Source organism: Lissotriton vulgaris, chromosome 10 (genome assembly GCF_964263255.1).
Source record: "Lissotriton vulgaris chromosome 10, aLisVul1.2, whole genome shotgun sequence".
Taxonomy (NCBI): Eukaryota; Metazoa; Chordata; class Amphibia; order Caudata; family Salamandridae; genus Lissotriton; species Lissotriton vulgaris.
The window spans coordinates 363,746,119-363,761,990 of record NC_141698.1 but is presented as its reverse complement, the minus strand read 5'-3'; positions in this window follow the sequence as shown (position 1 = coordinate 363,761,990).

The following is a 15,872-nucleotide window of genomic DNA, read 5'->3' as shown; positions in this document are numbered from 1 at the left end:
CTACCTCTCAAGACTGGAAATTGGGGATAACAAGCATTGGCCTAGCCAATAGGTCTCGCCTGTGGGACCTTATAAGTATTTAATAATGCAGCACAATGTCCTTGGTGCAACTACATCAACTGTTGCATGGCTAAACACTTATAAGGTCCCAAAAGCGAGACCTATTGGCTATGCCAATGCTTGTTAATATTTTAAGCCATGCTGCACATCATAGCTACAAATAATTGCCAAAGTCGTCAACGCCCATGCTACGGAACAAAAAGCAATGGCAGGGCCAATCGTCTCTTAAAGGTGAGACTACTGGCTTTACCCATGCTTGTTAGGTCTCGCACAACACCCCTATGATTCTGAGCAAATCATTTATTCTTGCCATATGTGAAAAAAATGTAAAAACTCGGACACTAGTCAAAAACCCTACCACAAAGAAAGCAATTGTTCAAATGTTGAGGACTCAATATAAACACTTTTGGAAGCAGATAACTACTATTGTGACAAAAAGATCCAGCTCAAAGGAGAAAAAGGTTTTTGAAGTACATGGCTTAGTAAAACATAGCTACAAAGGGTAATGGGGAGAGTTCCAACAAGGATGACAAGAAAGTGGAATAAATAAAAACAAAAACAAAAAAGTAGAGCCTCAATCACAGCGTGATCACCGGAATGACATAAATCAAGCTGAAGCAATCCGTACTTGGTCTATGCTCTGGTCGAAAGAAGAGGAAGGGAAGCCAGGTTGTGCTGGTTAATCAGAAGCAAGCAGATAACAGTGACGTTGAAGCGAGTGTATGTTAAGCAATCGGTGGGCTGCAAGCCACTTGTTGCATACAATATCTCTCGCAAGAGAGGGCACTTGTTGCACATGCACAGTTGCAGGTGAGACCTAAAAAAGTAAACACAAATGTTGATAGGGAAGCCCATGCTTTGAATAATGAAAGATGGTGCACAGTCTCACCTTAGCATACTTTATTTTCTTCTCGGTGGATTTAGTCATGGTGGCTGCATACTGTTCAGTAGTCAGCTTCTCCGAGCTGAGTCCTATGTCCCTCCTGATGAACTGTTCTGGGGCTTTCAGAAGCAGACTACTACAGGACCAAGATCATCTACAGCTAGCCCATCCAGTGGAATGTCTCCCATTGGTAAAAATAAGGAAGGACCACAAATATCCTAAAACTGACAGCTGTGGCAGCAGCAGCATTAAGATATCAGAAAAACTGGAGGTCATGGATTTCCATTAAGCATTTAGCAATTGAAAGTCGATAAAACCAAAGTACCCTCACTCACTGTTAACAAAGCGCATGCTGGGCACTGAGTTTCTTTCATTTTTGATGCAATGTTTTTAATAACACAGTAATCCCAGAATCAAGCCCAACACTAGCCCCAGAAGCAGCCAATCCCAGTTTGAATGAATATAACGTTATTCCTCCCTCACCAAGCAAGTAGCCATCGCCATCTGGGGCCTCCTGAGGTCGGAAGTAGTTAAGAAAGTCGTCAAAATAATAAAGCAATCGTATACTGGTCATAGGGATGTGGATATCTCTAAAATACTCTTCCACCTCACCCTTGCCGTCAAAGTGTTGTACCTCCAGCTTGCCTCCCGTCAGTTTCTTCACATTCTCCAGACCACTGAACACCACGTGTTTTAAGCCGGTGTCCTTGGACAGGTCAGCCAGAGCCTTACCCTATAAGACACACACCAAACCCAGGATGGATTTAGCAAATACAAGAGTTTATAACTCGTGCTCCTACCATGTAGGATTCAGGGCTGGTCACAAAATCAGACATCAATCCAATATTAGATGCTCTCTGCTATGTACAGTGCTTCCCTGCCCAGCCCATAACAAGGTGGGGTTGAGGGAGAGGGCTACCCCCGATGGCTGGGCAGCTCCTTGCACTCACCCCTGATAAGAGTGTTAGGTCTCACCTGTGCAACCTCCTTCTCTTTACTGCAATGCTCCCAGTAGTTGGTAACAAGGAAGGCTCCATAGGCACCAGTCAGGGCAGGCTTTAAAGTCTCAATGTGGTCCAGGTCTCCTTTGAAGAGCTCAGCACCAAGTTTCTTCAGTTCCTGGGAAGCACTCTTATTGGGGTCTCGAGTCACAGCCCTCACAGCAAAGGTGCCATCACTGATGAGAGCCCTGGCAACTGGACCACCCTGTGACCCTAGTGAAAAATCAAAAGAGAATAACATTTAGAAGGGAGGATTCAAGTCTCAACTTACAGCCACACATTTGGGTAGGTCTGAGTGCAGGGACTTCACTATGTTTTCTCTTACCCAGAAAATAGTTTGGGGGAATGGAACTATTTTGAAATGGGGGGCAGGAAACTACCTCATTATCTTAAACTCCAAATCGCAAAGGTACCCTACAACCCCTTTGACTAAGTCCTAGCTCAGGCTGACCCAAGTCCTTTTAAGATGGACTGATCCAAATTAGTTTTTTTAGGGACCCCCAAACACCGATTGGGAGCTATATCACCTTAACTTTCATATTACACTGCTTATGACTTCACCCGAGAGAGAGAGAGATCTTAGAGGACCACTGATGGCAATACCATTTCAGTTTTTGCAGGAAAATGCAGAAAATGAAAAAAAAACTGTTAATAAACTTACTAGCAGTACGTTCTTTATTGTTGGAAGCATACAGTACCACAGTCAACATACTGAATTACCCACAATGAGCACTTACAGAACAAATCAGTACTACCAAAGCCGGCAAACAGGTGAGTTAAAAAACAAGCATTTACAATGCAATGGTTTTGCCTTTGTTAAAGTTAGAGCTATTGGCATTGCTCTTGACATTATTATTATTTTTTTTTTAACATAAATAAATGGCATTGTCATTTACAATGCCAATAGCTTAATCTCTCGCAAATGCCACACACAAACACCCCCAGAGAGCCCCCCCCCACACACACACACAGAGCCCTCCACACACACACCCACACAGAGCCCCCCACACACACAGCCACACAGAGCCCCCCCACACAGAGCCCCCCCACACACACCCACACAGAGCCCCCACACACTGCGAGCCTCCCACACACACTGTGAGCCTCCCCCACACACTGCGAGCTCCCCCACACACTGCGAGCTCCCCCACACACTACGAGCCCCCCCACACACTGCGAGCCCCCCCCACACACTGCGAGCCCCCCCCACACACACTGCGAGCCCCCCCCACACACACTGCGAGCCCCCCCCACACAGGAATGACTGGAGAAGGCCAGGCGGTGCGGCAAGTAAGGATGGTGGGGAGGGGCTTTTCTGCGTGGCCAGAGTCCAGTGGCAGTACATTTCTGGTCATAGGCCATTGAGCACAGCTCCCAGGGATCCAGCGACCGGACAGTCTCCACTGTGTAGGCAGGCAACAAGGCGCAGAGCAGGCACCAGGAAGGGCAGTCGGAAATAGCCAGTGCCCGCTTTGTCTGAGAAGGCCGCCTAGGAGCAAGATAGCAACGCAGCCCACGGCCAGCAGAGCAGGTAGGCCCCAGCAGAGCTGTAGGGGTCTCCCCCTAGACTACAGGAGCCGCACCTGCACCTGGGGACGCCAGCCCCTACTCCCTGAACCACCTCTCCCAGGGCGAGGTGCCCCGCAACAGATGCTAGAAGAAAAGGGGCCCGGTGGTGTAGCAGCGCCGTAGGTACTGCGTCCCCGCCGGGACACCGGTTGGATAGTCATTTGATTCGAGTAGTGTGTATGGTGAGTGTCCCGGGCCTCAGGCACAGCAGTGGGCAGGGATATATTTCACAGTGCTCACAACTCTCCGCACCTAGACTCTGGTCAGTAGGCTCCTCTGTGGTCTGGCAGGGAGCAAGTTAGGGCCTGTGATGTGCACGTTCGCCTGGTCCCGCCAGCTGTCCCTAGCCAGACACCTTGTGGCAGCAGGCCTTGATTAGGTTCTCTGCAATAGTCCGCTTGCCAACATTAAGCAGCATCGCAGTAACTGCTTCAGCTGCAGGGTGACTCCAAAGTCAAAACCGGGGACACAGGTGCTTCAGAGGTGTATTGGTTGCCAGGATTAATGTCGGATAAGGGGCAGCAGTGCGGTGCTTCGTGGCCTAGGGTGCATCCGCCATCTTGGACCTGCTAGCCAACACCCCCGCCCCCCTTTCCTCCCACCTCCCACCTCGCCCCTTTCCCCACCTCCAAGGGGAACATTGCTGATAGTACAAAAGTGCCCTGCCTCCAGATATGGTTAAGTCCCAGCAAGTGGCACATAGGACAGACATGTTAAACAAGTGAGATAGGGGAAGAACCCGCTATAGAAAGAGACCTGCCTTGACGAATCAATTCTCCACATGATTTCATCTCACACAGCACTGAGAAAGTAACACCAAAGTCAAGCTGCGTGGCAGGAAACAAACGCCCACACACCAGATCAACAAGGCATAGGGATGCGACAGCAAAAGAGGGCAGTGGTGCCAGCCTAGATCGGAAATTCAACCCCTTCACAGAATCCTTAAAACAAAGACACGGAGAGCGGGAGGGAGGCGGGAACGGGGCCGGAGACATGGAGAGCGGGAGGGGAGCGGGAGGGGGCGGGAACGGGGCCGGGGACACACACCAAAGTCAAGCTGCGTGGCAGGAAACAAACGCCCTCACACCAGATCAACAAGGCATAGGGATGCGACAGCAAAAGAGGGCAGTGGTGCCAGCCTAGATCGGAAATTCAACCCCTTCACAGAATCCTTAAAACAAAGACACGGAGAGCAGGAACGGGGCCGGAGACATGGAGAGCGGGAGGGGAGGGGGGCGGGAACGGGGCCGGAGACACACACCAAAGTCAAGCTGCGTGGCAGGAAACGAACGCCCACACACCAGATCAACAAGGCATAGGGATGCGACAGCAAAAGAGGGCAGTGGTGCCAGCCTAGATCGGAAATTCAACCCCTTCACAGAAACACGTGAAACAAACATGAAAAAGACATGAGACAAGGGCAACAAAGACAACACCACGGAGTAACGGCAAACATGGAGAGGACATGACAGCCTGCGAAAGCATTCCATTGACGGAAAACAAAGACAACAGCAACGAGACACGGAATCCTCAAATTGTTTTTGCAGATGTTATAGCTACCAAAACCTCATCTTTATAGTCTATAGAAATATAGTTTCAAAGCGAAACCCTTGCAGAACTGTCAAAAACGGTTGTAAATCCTAACTGCCACGCTCGGTGCAGGCTCCGGTCGCCCCGTTCTCGTCCTGGCTTTGCGGGCCTTCCTTCAGGCTCCTTCACTCATCCGGGAGCAGGCCGATCTTCCAGTCGGCTCCTACACTCACCGGGGGCAGGGGCAGATGCCTCGGAGCTCCGGCGACGGCTTCCTAGGAGCGGAGTCTTGCTTCGGGGGCTGGGCCAATCCCAGCGCGGCCCTGCGGCGAGCCTCCGCTGACGTCAGCGCTTCCTGGGCCAATCAGGACGCGACTTCCTCGTCGAGCCCTCCGCCAAGGCCCAATCAGTGCGCGGCTTTCCCGGGTCAGCCGCCAATCAGCAGGCGGACCCTTCGGTGCAGTCTTCGTACCAGGCTTCGAATCTCATACCAGGGAAACACTGAAATAAGCGTGTATAGTGTCACAAAAGAACTGAGTGTTCGGTTTCCTATAGCCAGCTGATGTACTTGTGGGGGCATATATATATAACAAGAATGTGCCCCGGGCTCACGGAGAGCGGGAGGGGGGACGGGCACACGGAGGGGGGAGGGGGGACGGCGGGAGGGGGGACACGGAGGAAGGCAGGACAGCAGCAAGCACGGCCGGACCAGATTCGGGGGCGTTCCCGGCTTTTGGCTGACGTAGCATGACGTAGCCAAAAGCCAAAAATTCTCGGGAACGCCCCCGAATCTGGTCCTGCATTGATGGACAGGCCAGTCTTCCAATGGCTAGCCTCCATTTATGGAGCTAACCAATGGATGACGGGGGCGGATTCCAACCCCTATACTATACTCATTAAGTTTTTTCTAGCGAATGCTTACTTCGTAAGCATTGGCTAGGCAAAACCTTAAAAGGGACTGGGTTGCAGCTTTTGTGATACCAATAAGATGTGATTATGATCTCAACAGTGATGCCAGTTTGAGATCACAAGCAATGAATCAAGGACTAAGGTGGGGGAAATCAGTTACACTTTTCACCAAGACTAACACATTTTGGCAGATTTGGGATTGCCAAAAAAGTAGTTTCAATGATTTTTTGTAGGCATTTTTCTGTTATTTCATTATTTGGTGACTGATCTTAGAGGTTAATCATATATAGTCTTAGAAAACAGGTAAAATTCCTGTATGAAATATTTTTCACGCATTTTTGATGGTTTTGTAACGATTTACTTCAAGCACCTTCAATATTCCTGTACCTTTATCCCAGACTGTGCTAGGCATAGACCTCAGGCATACCCAGATGATTCTGTGCACAGACCAGGCCCCTATTACTAGACATGGCCTTAGGGCATGCTTTTCTGGCAGGGATTCCAGAGCAAATTCAAGTTCCCAACTTCAAGAAGCCAAGGGCTCTGACTCAAGCTAGGCCGAGGGTAGGTTTTAAGTCACAACCTTCATGCAGTCAACGGACCATCAGATGTGCCCAGTGTATTCCGGGTGAAGCATTTTTTGCCTTTGGCGAAAGCCCTGCACCCCAAAGCATGCTTAGCACAGCTGAGCTCATTTCAATGCCTCTATCGACCAACCCTCTTGCAGCCATTATTCTACCTTTGCATCACAAACAGGAGCTTTAAGAAGCAACTGTTTTCCCTTTTCACTGACACAAGTCCCTAAATTTCCAGGCCTGCCACACAAGTCTCATTGCGATACCACCAGTAAAAAAAACTAAAATGAAGTGCCGCTCGCAGTTGGAGCTTTACATTTTGCTACTGAAGGGAGACTGACCTCTTTGGACCTTGCCGTTTCCCTGTGGGTCCCTGCTGACGTTGGACATTCTGCGGGACTGTTCGCCAGATACTGCTTGGCGGACGAGGCTGTGGGGGACTGCCAGGACCAGCATTCCTTTCTGCCGACTCCAGCTGGTCCTCTTCCCCTAATCAGCCCCACCCTCTGCTCACAGTATTTTACACATCGCCGCCCCCGCTTCGCGGGACCGCTCGCTGTTAGAGCTTTACATTTTGCTACTGGAGGGAGACTGAACTCTTTGGACCTTGCCGTTTCCCTGTGGGTCCCTGCTGACGTTGGACATTCTGCGGGACTGTTCGCCAGATACTGCTTGGCAGACGAGGCTGTGGGGGACTGCGAGGACCAGCATTCCTTGCTGCTGACTCCAGCTGGTCCTCTTCCCCTAATCAGCCCCGCCCTCTGCTCACAGTATTTTACGCTTTGCGGGACCGCTCGCTGTTCGAGCTTTACAATTTGCTACTGGAGGGAGACTGACCTCTTTGGACCTTGCCGTGTCTCTGTGGGTCCCTGCTGACGTTGGACATTCTGCAGGACTGTTCGCCAGGTACTGCTTGGCAGACGAGGCTGTGGGGGACTGCGAAGACCAGCATTCCTTACTGCTGACTCCAGCTGGTCCTCTTCCCCTCATCAGCCCCGCCCTCTGCTTTATTTTAGTGGGCCCCTATTACGCAGCGCGGGCGCGCGCCAAGCGAAGCCCAGGCAAAGGGCGGGCCGTCTGTGGCCATGAGAGGCCTGAAGAGGCCGGGCCGATCCCCCCTCTAAGATCCTTTATATCATACTGGATTTTCCCTTACCTGTTTTGGTAGTTTCGTCACCGATTGAAGGCTATTTGGTAATCTGTCACACTTTTATTATATTGCATACCATCTACATTCAATCAGGGTATTGGTTCAAATAACACCTGAATCTATCAGTGGGAGTCTTATGGGTACACTTGACAACTATATTACTTGGGTCTCAGCCGCCTTGGACCAAGAGATAGTTGATGTAGAAAAAAGACTGTCACCTGAAATATTCTCTAAACGGTCTTCCCTGGGATTAATACAGCATTGCATAACCCCGGAGAACCGTATAAGTCAACGGTTAAGTGACCTAGGAGTGCCTGAGATCAGCATAGAGTCCGATTCACTCAGTAATGTCTCCCTGGAGATTAGCTCACTGATTTTACAGACAGGTGGCGCCGCACAGGTAGAAACCGTCCCATGTACGACATCCCCCCGGTTTAAATCCACTAGTTACCTAGTAGACTTGCCATCTTCTAATAATATGCTGATAGGTAACAGAAAGCGTGGGGTTGGAAGACAAAGGTAAACGAGCAAAAATCCCAAAGTTAGTGAACAAAGGGGCCAAATCCCTGGGTGTTCTAAACCACACACAGGCTGACACTTTGTTACAGAATAATAAATGCATACCTCTCCACCCGAAAAAACGCCCAACTACAACCAATGCTAAAACCTATAGCTGCCGCTCATGGAGATGAGGCCTTGATAGGGCAGATAGAACAGATAATTAGATCTCTAACTCTCCCTATAATAGAGAGACTGAAAATAATTACTGCTAATTTAGGCAAGCTGGAACAAGACTCTACCGATAATTCTAAAATACTACACTTCTTAAATGATAACAAGAAGGTGGGAGTCGATACTACACAAGCAATTGAGCGGGTAGATAACATCGATCCTCCTACATTAGTCCCAAGTGAACCTGCATCGCAATTAGATAAAGAGCGTGTGGCTAATAATGACAATAGATCGATAGACCCAAGGGGTAGAGCCCCGGGTAAAAGGGGAAGTCAGCATCCTATAGGGGGCCAGCAGTTGCATCAGGTGGACGGTGTACAGTCAGCTATACGGTTGTCTGACCCTACTCATTCCAACAAGCCGGTCCAGGGTATAGGTAATCGATCTGTTCTAGATTTACCCCCTCAGAGTACTCCTTTAGTGATAGTTCTGGCCAACGTCCCTCCTCTACAGCAAGGTGAAAGAGGATTTTTTTCAACTGAAGAATAAGGTCACCCATTGGCTCTCACAAAACACTGTTGGTGGTTATGCTGTAGGTCAAAATATTATCATGGCCCGTCGTGTTGCATGGTTGGGTCACTCTAGGAAGACCAGAGAAGGTGACTGCATAGTCATAAACTTTAATAGTCCCATACCAGTAGCTAGGATCCTATGGGAGGTAGAGTGCAGTACAATGTTGGGGGGCCAGGGCATCGAAATATTGCCTCTTGGTTTTTTTTTATAGACCAGAGAATCAGATCACTTCTAGTAATAGGAATTATATGAATAGGATGCCTGTTAACAACACCTGTTTTTCTAGGGAAACAGGAGGGTGGAATACAGTACCTATGAAGTTTAATAGAGCTTGGTTGAGAGGTGGCCCAGGAGATATCGCAGTTGTTGAGGTCTCAAACAGATTTAATGCTCTTTCGGACCTCAATGACATGACTGCAATTGACTGGGTGGTAAACCAGCTAGCTGCCATCTGTAGGACGGCCCTATTACCCTACCTATTTTTGGCTGACATGGGGAATGGAAATATTGATCAGGACACAGCTATCACTAATACCATCGCTCTTACCGCTCCCCCTATAGCAATTCCCCTAGGATCATCTGCCCGTGTTAGGGATGGTGTGGGAAAGCTATTATCGTGGAACATCGCCGGTATGCGTACCAAACAGGAATCTCAGGAGTGGTTAAACTTTGTTAAAGCTTATGATGTGTGCATTTTTCAGGAGACATGGCTCTGTGAACCATCTTTTGCACAGGGGTATTTGAATTATTCGGTTCCAGCAATAAAAGGTCCCAAGGGGCGACCTATGGGTGGCTTAACCATATGGGTACGTCAGAGCATGTCCCTTGCTGTTAAGGTGATAGACGTTGGAAGTAATGATATCCAATATATTAAAGTGGACTTGGGCCCTCTAGGATGGCTCGATATCTACAATGTCTATGCCAGGGGTAGCAAGGGTGGGAGGTTGGAAGTTTATGCAGCTTTGAGTTCCCTCCTTGAAACCCATTCTTTGGACAATAATATCAGAATAGCTGGTGACTTGAACCGTACCTTCGAACCTCTGGCTATCTGTGATGATTTTGCAGGGGATGAAGAGGATAGGCAATGGGGGGGTCCCCAAATTAGATTTGAATCCTGTTACTCGCAGGACCAAGGATATCATATGTTTAAATGCTATTTGCTTCGAAAGGGGTTTAAGGGCATTAAATGGGAGGACAACGAGTGACAAGGCTGGGGCATGCACCTTCGATAACGGGCGACACAGGAGCAGAATAGACTATGTTTTGTGTAGCATGGAACTTTGGAAACTAGTCTGTGATATGGAAGTCAAGTGGAGGATCGAAAGCGATCACAATCCGCTGTGCGTAGTGCACAAGTGGTGGACACGCGACAACGTGACTCCGATTTTTGAGAAGGTTAGCCCCCCTTTGATTGCCCCTACTAATGATATGCGTAGGTTAAAATGGCCTATGGATAACATTTATACTGAGGTGGACAGAGCTATAAACGCCATGGAGCAAGTTAACATAACCGTATCAGGTATGGACAATGTAACTAAAATCCATGAAACCTCTTTTCCACCATAAGGAATCATTTTTTGAAACCGGTAAGGAAGTCTAGAGGGGAAATTGTTAAGCCAGCAAAGTGGTATAATACCCAGTGTAGGCGTGCCCGTTTAGCCCTAGGCACTACAATTAAGAGGAGAGAATTGGCGGCTATTCGTACAGCTAGAAAAGAGTATAAGAATAGCATATCTACAGTCAAAAAACTGGGACGAGCTCCACTGGAATGAGTTCAAGGATGCCAGTGGAAAAAAAGACTCCAGGCTCTTTTGGAACATCGTAAAATGGGGTGGGGGGGGGGGGGGGGGTACTCGACCCCCCCAGAAAACAATATAGCAGAGGAGGATTGGGTTAACTATTTCAAGCCCCAGTATGCTGAAATGCAACCTGGAAGTGAGATGGTTGGCTTCAGGCCGGTTTACTACAAAGAAAACTCCTTCAGTAGTAATGAAGTAATGATGGCACTAAGGACAGTGACAAGTGGTAGAGCCCCAGGCTTAGACGGGGTGCCGGCAGATCTCTTTATTAATGATAAGGAGTGCTGGACTAAGTACATCTCCCTCCTTGTTAATGCAGTGTCACAGGGGGCTCCTGTGCCGACATCTTGGCAAGGAGCAGTTATAATACCCATATTTAAGAAAGGAGATAGATCTCAACCAGGGAATTATAGGCCCATAAGCTTAATTGACACCATTCAAAAGGTGGTTGGGAGGATGGTAGTCAACAGGCTATTAGACTGGGCTGAGGAGAATAACGCCCTGTCTCCATTCCAAGCGAGTTTCGAGCATCCACTAGTACGGTGGACCAGGTTTTCCGATTTACACTACTGCAGTGGAGAACTGTATTAGTGGGCAAGGGCAGCCTGTATGCGGCTTTTGTCGGCCTACGGGCTGCCTTTCACCTGGTTCCCAGGTCTAAGCTGTGGTCAGTACTGAAGAACTTGGGTTTACCTGATTAACTACTGTCAATAATAATGCGGCTGCATGAAGCAAACTTAGCCAAAATCCAGTGGGGAGGGCAGGGAGTGGTTACAGCAGACTTCCCGGTAGAGCGGGGAGTCCGGCAAGGGTGCTCGATGGCTCCAACGCTCTTCCCTGTTTATTAACAGAGTTGTGGCTCGTATGCTATCTGTTAATGTGGATGCTCCTTCTTTAGCTGGTACAAAGACACCGATTTTAATGTTCGCTGATGATACTTTGATTTTAGTGGTCTGCAGCGTGCATTATCTATTTTCAATCAATTCTGTGGGGAGCGCGGCTTAGAAGTCAATGTGGCCAAACCTAAGCTTATGGCTTTCAATCCCCATCGTAGTTTCTGATCTAAGCTCGTAATGAATGATCGCCCTCTAGAGACAGTCAACGCCTTTATGTATCTAGGTATCGATGTAACAAATGATCTTAGATGGCCCCAGCATATAGATATCGCAGTCCTGCGACATAGACAATTGGCTGGTGCTCTTAGTATAGAGCATAGAAAATCTAGGACTAAACCAATTAAACCGGCATCAGAAAATAAGTTTCTCAGGAGTATCACTGGCCTTCCTAAATGTACTCCATTGCTCCCACTCAGGTATGATTTGGGCAGGAAGGCAGTAATAGATTTGGCTAGGCTCCGTCCTATCCTATATTGGAACAGGCTCTGGACTACACCCGAGCTCTCTCACTACGCTGAGGGGTTCTTAGACATAATCATAGCGGATGTGTTCCACAAAATCGGATGGCCTTCAAATGCTCTGGGATAACCCGACGGGAGCCTCATTCCCTTAAAAAAAAGTCCTAAAAGAAATATATTGGGAGAATGTGGCCGCTTGTAATTGGAGAGGCACCAATGCTGCGTCTATGGCTGGTGGATTTCTAGAAGCAAAACTGTACCCCAGTCTAGAACCTTATTGCAACGCCATAACCATGCCTAGGGACAGGATGCTCTTTTTTCAAATTAGAGCAGGTGCCCTCCCCCTTAGATTTCTAACAGTCAGATGGGGGGGGTTCATCCAATAGCAATTGTCCAGCTTGTGGAGCACATAAGGAAACAACTGGCCATTTCCTATTTGCTTGCAAGTTCTATGCAGAACCCAGGCGTATTTGGTTATCCCCAGTGTGTAAGAATTTAGGTACTACCAGTAGTGTTGTAGCCTTAAGAATTATACGTTCTAGCACTTTACTGCCTTTAGCAACAGCTACAGCCAAATTTTTAGGATGGGCGTGGACTATCAGACAGAAGTCTCTAGGCAGCTGATCGCCTTTTATTGTATTCAAAGATTGTCTGTATTTTAAATATTTGAATATTTCTATTTGCTAATTCTTAATTGTAAATTTATAATTTATCATCGCTTTCTATGTTTTAAATTACCTGATTGTTATTCAAGTCTAACCTCAACTGTTGTGCTTTTAATGGTGTTTTTATATTTGTGATTGTACGTGCTTTTATGAGAAAAACTCGAATAAAGCATTTTTGACTTGACTTGAAAATGAAATACGCCATCAAGGACCGCATAGATAAATATTTACTGAGGTCCCAGATTGGTTTGTTTCAATGCAAAAACGTGCTGTGAATCTTCAAACCTTTGAAATTCAGCTGAGACATAAGTTTCATGACAACCCCACATGGACAAAGTAACTGTGTAGTTTTGTACTGACAATTTTGTTTAGCCTTCGTACAGTTGAAATGACGAGAGGTTGAGATCATTAAATATACTCCTCCCAACTGGTAAAAATAAAACTATTTCCAACTGTAGTGTCATGTGAGTTAGCAATGGGACCCTTTTGGTTCCTGATAGACTCTGTAGCACTGTGACATAGGTGCTGGGGTGTGGTGAATAGAGTTTATGTTTAGAATTTTGAGTTCACAGTTTGTCATGACCCAACAGACAGGACAATAGAACAGGAGGACACTAGGACCCTGTGGGTCATGCGTGAGCGGAAAATCCGTTCTGCTCGCAGATTTCACGGATTTTCGGTAAATCCACGAACTCCCGCGAATTTACCGAAAATCCGGGAATCCGCAAGCGGCGGATCCGGGGGGCAAAAGTTCAAGCCTTCAAGCTTGAAGTTGTAACTATTTTAGGATGGCGCCGGCAAGCTGCCAGCGCCATCCTAAAATAGTTACTAAGTTAGCTTCAACTGGAAGCACTAATAGATAAAATAAAGCAGGTGCTCGAGCACCTGCTTTATTTTATCAATTAGTGCTTCCTGATGAAGCTAATTTAGTAACTATTTTAGGATGGCGCTGGCAGCTTGCTGGCACCATCCTAAAATAGTTTGCGATTGCATAGTAACACACATGGCCGCTGGAACTAGTTGAATCTCTAATTCAGTGACTCATTCATCAGCCCAAAAACAATCGTGACCGTAGTCGAGGCTGGACAGGTGTGCCTTCTTCTCAAATATACCGTCGAAAATCAATTGTGATGCTGGATAGAGGCCTTTGCATCCTTGACTTTCACGAACGCAATCCTCGTGCTGTTCCTGTGACCAGGTGCTTCTTTCTCTTGATATGCTGCTCTGATCGGTCTCGGACCTTGTTTTATACACACAAGAGGCATGTGAACTCGCATGGAAGCCCAGCCCGTTTGGCCCCGCTCACACACTCGCGGTGTGCACCGTCTTCCCGCCATTTACCCACTTTGATGGACAGCTCACTCAAGGGACCCCTGCGTCCTTCGGAGCGATTGCATAGTAACACACACATGGTCACTGGAACTAGTTGAAGCTCAAATTCAGTGACTCATTCATCAGCCCAAAAACAATTGTGAGCGTGGCAGTGATGAACCAGAGGGTGGCAGCCTTGAACCAGAGGGTGGCAGCCTTGAACCAGAGGGTGGCAGCCTTGAACCAGAGGGTGGCAGTGGCAAACCAGAGGATGGCAGTGGCAAACCAGAGGGTGGCAGTGGCAAACCAGAGGGTGGCAGTGGCAAACCAGAGGGTGGCAGTGGCAAACCAGAGGGTGGCAGTGGCAAACCAGAGGGTGGCAGTGGCCATCCAGAGGGTGGCAGTGGCAAACCGGAGGGGGACAGTGGCGAACCGGAGGGGGACAGTGGCGAACCGGAGGGGGACAGTGACGAACCGGAGGGGGACAGTGACGAACCGGAGGGGGACAGTGACGAACCGGAGGGGGACAGTGACGAACCGGAGGGTGGCGGCGGTGAACCGGAGGGTGGCCGCGATGAACCGGAGGGTGGCCGCGATGAACCGGAGGGTGGCCGCGATGAACCGGAGGGTGGCCGCGATGAACCGGAGGGGGGCCGCGGTGAACCGGAGGGTGGCCGCGGTGAACCGGAGGGTGGCCGCGGTGAACCGGAGGGTGGCCGCGATGAACCGGAGGGTGGCCGCGATGAACCGGAGGGTGGCCGCGATGAACCGGAGGGTGGCCGCGATGAACCGGAGGGTGGCCGCGATGAACCGGAGGGTGGCCGCGATGAACCGGAGGGTGGCCGCGATGAACCGGAGGGTGGCCGCGATGAACAGGAGGGGGGCCGCGATGAACCGGAGGGTGCTGTGATAAACCAGAGGGGAACAGTGATGATCCAGAGGGTGGCATTGGAGAACCAGAGGGTGGCAGTGATGAACCAGAGGGTGGCAGTGATGAACCGGAGGGTGGCTGCGATGAACCACAGGGTCGCTAACAGGCTGGACACGTAGAAACAACATGGTCGCGACCGTTGCGACCACACAAGTAAGTTTGCGTTTCCGAACTTGTACAAAACTCTCGCGAACTGGCAAAAACAGCAAATTCGCACGAATTCGTGAATTTTGCGGATTCGCAAATCCGTGGAACTCAAATTCGCAAAATTCGCCCATGCTTAGTCATGAGGGAGGTGACCAGGTCACCGGACACCACATCCGGTTAGGGGACAGGAAGGGGACAGAGAAGCCAGGACTGAACAGGACGGACGTGCTGCGACATGCTCCCAGATAAGAAATAAAGAAGTGTTTCCACACTAACCTGTTGTCCTGTGTACCGACTGCCCCACCAACAGGACACGACATTTGGCGACAAGGGCGGGATCCGAAACCAGTGTGCGGGAATCGCGGTTTGAAAACCAGGAGCCCACCCTGGATCGCGTCGTGGTCAAGGGGAAGAGGGAAGAGTGAAGTGCCATCGAGAAGTAAGCAGCGACGTGGGAGCCCACCCCGACCGCCGTGAACGAAGAAGCAACGAAGCCGGTAAGCGCCAACCAAAGAGCGCGAGCTTTGAAAAATTAAAAAGCCAGCGTGAGCTCTCGTGAGTCTCGGCGGCCATATTGGGGCCAGGCGGCCTCTGCCGTTCAACTTATCGGAGCCACAAATAGGAATCAGGTGGGAAAAATGGATCAGACTGTTTGAGAGATATATGGAAGCGACAGATGTAACAGACTGAAAGAGATTAGGATTACTACTGAACTTAGCAGGGGATGACGTCGAAGAACTTCT